We start from the raw sequence: 6,052 nt of genomic DNA on the forward strand, positions 1-6,052 counted from the left end.
TTTATTCTCCCAGGCAGGCCACTTCAACTCGGTAACTCCCTTCGCATTTCTCTTCTTAGATGATCTCTTCCTCCCGATAAAAAGGCAACGGCTGCGACAACACCAGCTGCCGCCGGAGGCCCCTGGGGCAAGGACCGGCGCGGAGACTGCCCCTACTGCTGCTGGGAAGACCAGTAACAGTGATGGCCTCCTGCTGTTGCATGCACCGTCCACAAATTAACTAATTTACTCAGCTGTTTTGTGTCGGCACACGCCGCTCTCCTGGGTAGCACGACTACGCGAGCAAGGGCCCGCGACGGCGACAAGGCGCTGCCGCTGGGCAGCAGTGAGTGTGGCGGTGGCGGTGGCGCTGGACTGGTGGAGAAAGCCGGTGGTCGATGGTTGCTGCTCGAGGCAGGACGACCGAGGTGGGACGGACCTGGGAAGCCTGGCCTTGGTGGAGACGTGCAACGCAGCATCTGTTCTGCTCGAGTAACCCAAAGCAGTAGAGTGCTTCGATGCTTGAGCACAAAATATTTGTAATCCAAAACATGACTCACATAGTTTTAATGTAATATGTACATATGTATCATTTATATCAAATTATTTTCATCCAAGCACTACATATTTGGTTGATTCACAGAGTTTTACAAATCTTAATTTCATCACTTTCTTGCTCTACCAGTACTAATATATTTCTCGATCTATATGTATCTTTACTCAACTAATGTTGTTTCTCTCTATTTGTTAGCAGATGGTGACATGTAGCTATTAATATACATATAATTTTATTTATTTATACCTTCATTATATATATATATATATATATATATATATATATATATATATATATATATTGTCGGTCGAAACCCACCGGTGAGCAGCGACAGGCAACACGAAGAGCCGGGAGGTCGCCGGGGCGCTGGCAGTCACTGCTCCCTCGTCGACGGCCCGCAATTCCGTCACGCGCCCGGAGATTCCGTAGAAAGCCGGGCGTGCCACCTGACCTATACCCGATCAGGAGGGTGCGAACGTGCTCCAAACAATTTTCTGCGTACAAAGACACGTGTAAACATAAGTCCGAGCCGTTGTCGGCTCCCCGGGACGACTCTTGTATCGGCTTCAAAGAGTCGATCGAGTCCCGGTGTCAGATTGGATCTGTTTGCATCCGAATGTTGTTGAATAAAGCAAATAACTATAAAACTGCTTCAATTAAATCTAATTAATCTAATCCACGACGGCAAAAAGCTTCACTGTTAGATCGGAACATCCTACACGTGATTGGGCCTAATAAACGTAGCAGATAGCTAAACTATAACCCAAAACATAGGCCTAAGAACTAGCAAGAGCCGATTCCCGGAACAATCCCTATCAAGGCTAAAATAAAGCATCTAATACGCCACCGGATCATCCAACCCGTTTGCAAGGCCTAATCTAACAGATATTACGCCAACTCTTAAGGGTAAGAGCAAACCACAACAGATCAGATCTACTAAATATAAAAGAAGCAGTGTGTTGCCTTCACGCAGCTAACTCTATGCAACGAGAGTTAGTATAAGATGATAACATGATTGCGTAAAGACAACATGATATTAGTAGACAATTAGCAATAAAAGCACAACAAATCTACTAAAAGCCATGCTACGAACATCAGGATAACTAGCATTACTCGCCATAAAAAACATTTCAGTACGAGTAATACCAAGGTAAAAGCAAGAACAACGCTGCCCTGATCGCAAGAAGCGATCAGGGCAACATAGCGCTTACTTAGATGAAACCCTAGGATTAGGGGTGGCGATGCGCCGAGATTGTTGTTTGTGAGACGTGATGACGCGCTTCTTATGAATAACATAGGGTACATATTTATAGTCCGGAGACTTGGGAAACAATCTAAACTAATCTTGTCCCGATCGGACTCTATCTCTAATCTTGAACTAAATCTAAGGATACATGACCCATGTGGCCCAGATGATCACGCAGGAGCCGATTTACAAGCCTTCTTAATCTTCTGCTTTGAGCCCATCTTGCTTTCGGCCCAATTTATGACGATAACTATATATATATACATTAATGTGAATTTTGTTATTTTATTTGATTAGTAAAAGGTCTATTTTATAATATGAATGGGTTGTTAGATGTTGACGCATATGTACCGCTACCAAGATTACATCTCTAAACCACGATTATCACTATGTGTCAAAGCAACATTTTATCTATTTTTATATGAATAGTAGTTCTATTTTATAAATTTCATTTATATGTTCATTAGCTCTATGATAAGTTTCTTTTATTCATCATATTTTCGGCAAATTCGAACTAAGTACTATATTGCATATTCTCCTTACTCTTGTATTTAAAAATATTTTATATTATTTAGTTATAATTTATCAAAAAGTTTCCTTAAATCCCGCAGCAACGCGCGGAAAAATCACCTAATAATAAATAGGTTCGCCTGCCGGCTGCTTCGTATCTGATTCGAATCTGCCCTGCATACCCTGGTTTGAATCGGTAACGAATTTTAAAGTAGAATAATCCATACGCGTCCATCCTCGCATTCATCAGAGCATGTATGATTTTTTGAACTGCATAATGTACATTAGAAAAAACGCATATGCTTCTCGTTAAAGCTGAGTGTACAATTTTTTATTGGACCCGGCTGACATACGTACAGCCGCTCCATTTTGGGAAAGGGGTTCAACGCTGGGATTGCTTTTTCTAGCAAAATTTTCAGATGTCCCTCTCTAGTTCTACACGCACGCAAAAAAAAAAGGTTCGCTGGCCCAGGCGGACCCACCACCTCTCTCCACGACTCATCCACAAACCATAAGGAAAAGCTCCGGTTAAGGTTGAAGCGAACAAGGCATAAATAGCGAGATGGTATGACGATAGGTTCCAAAGATCAGAAATATGGTAAATGATCTCCCACGAGGGAAGGGCCCGATCGGATGCGTGAGCCGATTATCCATGACTTAAATGGGTTGCTTCATGGCAGATGCGTGGAGGTGGTTCGCGCGAGCTCGCTTCTCCGTGGTGAGCTCGCTCGAGTCGTCGATGAAGAGGAAGGCGGTGGAGGTGGTTCGGGCCGCTGGCGGTGGGCACGGCAGGGGTGGAGATGAGTGGGGAGGTGGTATGATGCTGACTTGGATCTCTTTTAAAAATGGAAAATTCAGGTTTTTGCTAGTATGTTGGTTAGCTTTCAGTTTTTGAAGCTTTATAATTTTTACCTACCCTCCAACTCTCTCTTTTTAGCTAGTATTATACCTAGTCTCTTGGAGATGCTCTAACTGATTATTGTGAAATATCAATGATATTGTTAGAACTTCTCCACAATCACGCAAATATTGATATGTAACTAATTCGTATATGATGCGGTGCATACATATAAAATTATGAAGCGTGATTGATTGAACCAACAGTAATTTTATGTGCAGAGCATACATTTGTTTGACGTATTTTTGTCATGATAAATTCAAATGTCATGGGTTAAGCTCAAGTGTTTTACCAAGAAGCAAGAAGCTTGCATGGGCTAGCTTCCCGTACGAGCATGGTTCCAAAATACACTTCCTCGTATATTTTATTTACCAAGTGCTGCTACACGCATGATAAGCTGCCAACCAATAGCTATCCATACAGTCCAGTACGGATTAGCCGGAAGCTTCGAGAAGCTCCTCATCACGTGGCACTTTGATTGGTTGGTGACGAATCTAAGTATATCTCGTGCGGCTTACTCGGAAGGATTGCAACAGAATTGTAGCGGCACACGACGCGCAGCCTGCTGCTCACCATAACCTAATCCCTGCCTATATAAAGTCCCCAGGGGCTCACGCCGGAGGTCTTCTTTTTCTCCACGAGAGCAGCCAGGGGAAGGAGCCGGGGGCCAAGGCGTGCCTCCAGCCGGAGCCCGGAGATGCTGACGCCGACGCCGTGCACCTCCTGCTCGCCTTGACGAGTGGAGAAGCCAAGAAGGCGGGCGTGCTCGTCCATCGCCGTCGAAGTCAAACATGCGGCGGCCGCACTAGAGTTGAGAGATCGCCGGCCGTCGTCGAGCTCGTCGTCCATCATCAGATCGCCTGCCGCCATCAAGCTCGCCGTCTCAGACCACCGGCGACTTCCTTGGTGAGATTCTTATTGTTGTTTAAGTGATCTCTGTTTTCACCATGGCCGGAGCACGGAGCAGCCGCCACTGGCACCCGAGACGAATTTCTCACGGAGGAGCGGGAGTTCGACCATTAGGACCCTGCTCGAGCAGCGCCGCCTTGCCTCTTGTCATCCACATCTACCTAGGCTTGTTGAACACGCAGATGAGATTGCTGTGGTCAGATCCATCTACTTCATCGATCAAGAATCCATCTACAAGACGACGCAAGAAGAGTAGAAACAGAGGAGAGATAAAGAGATCACACCTGCACCTTCGTGTGCTGATCATCCTCGTCCAAGTCTACACCACCGGCGATGACCTCGTTATCGTCTTCCTCGTCATCTGCACCACGCCGCCGGCGGCAGCCGTCGTCCTCGTCATCATCGAGGCTCGTTGGCCGAGCCGCTTCTATCAAGGAGCCCATGCCCAAACAGACGGCGTCTCCAACACCATCACCATGGCCAGGCTAACGCATGGAGAAGCCAGGAGACGTCTTCATTCTTGACGTCCATGTACTCGCTCTGGTCGCCGGCGGTCTTCACCTTCGGCACCGTCGAGCCGGCCGGCCATCAAGACTCCATCCTCAATGGGAAACAAGGCAGCAGCGTGGCGCCTCCTGCTCGTTATCAACGTCCACAGCCTCACCTTGGCCCGGCCGCTGGCGGAACAGCAACACCCCTCGTGGCAACCTCACTTGCGTCTCTGTCTTCCTCGTCGAGCCCACGGGTCTGCACCATGCCGGTGATGACCTCGCCTTCGTCTTCCTCGTCATGCTTGCAGACCCGCACCACGCCGGCGATGACCCCTCCATCATCTTCATCTTCCTCGTCGTTTGCACCAAGCCGGCGGCGACACTCATCCAGGATCACCGTCCACCATCGGCAAGGAGACGGAGTCGGCAAGCGAAGACGCCGAAGTGCAACTCGGCGACGAGGCCGGCGCTTCATGTTCAAGCCCGGCACCGACCCGACGCCGTTACCGCGAAGACGCCGAAGTGCGGCCCGGCAACGAGGCCGGCACGCCACGTTCAAGCCCGGCACCAATCCGACGTCGCCACCGCTGTGAAGATCCCGAAGCGCGGCGCGACGACGGCGGCGCTGCACATCCAAGCCGGCGCCTGTTGGGATTAGTCTCACATTGGTTGTGGGGGGAGAGTTGAACCAACATAAAAGTGGGGGGAGTCTCTCACCTCTTGGGCTAGTTTTTGGGGTGTAGCAGGATTTCCCTCGGGTATGTGCCCGGTTGGGCTGACTCTCCTAGTTTTGGGCCGACAATTGGTATCAGAGCTGGGTCCGAAATCTCCTGTGCCCGTGCACACTCGGGTGGTGTAGGCTCGAAGCCCAGTGGACCCGTGGGTGTGAGGCCCGTGTGTGCTCGTGTGTCGAGCCGGTCAGTGGTGGACCGCGGGTGTGAGTGGTGTGATTCTGGGAGCTCGTGTGCGTGAGCAATAATCTTGACGGTGTGCGTGGGTTGAGTTAGTTGTTGCATGCATGTGTGTGTCACGTGCAGGTATAGGGAGATCGTGTGTGTGCAGGGAGCTGTAGAACGCACGGTCTTGGTTAGTTAGAGGAGTTGTGTGCGTGGTGTGATTCTGGGAGGAGTCCGTGTCGTCCGGTGGCGAGCACATCCTACGGATCACGCGCGAAGGGCCGGACGTGGGAGGATGGCTCCACGGATCCCTGGCCTATTTGTAGCCCCAGAACTCCTTGGTGATTCTTGACGGTTCCGTTTTGAATAGATGTAGGCCAAGATACAGGGGCAGTGGCTCCGTGGCGTTCGTCGCCAGAAATTCCTGTGTGCTCCAGCTACTGTTCTTCTTCTACCTCGCGTTCGTGTCGTGAGCAAGAGAGATAGACAGCTGTGAGGGTCCTGGATTCCAACAATTGGTATCAGAGTTGGGTCCGAAATCTCCTGTGCCCGTGCACACTCGGGTGG

The sequence above is a fragment of the Panicum virgatum genome, chromosome 3N, assembly GCF_016808335.1.
Source record: "Panicum virgatum strain AP13 chromosome 3N, P.virgatum_v5, whole genome shotgun sequence".
Lineage (NCBI taxonomy): Eukaryota > Viridiplantae > Streptophyta > Magnoliopsida > Poales > Poaceae > Panicum > Panicum virgatum.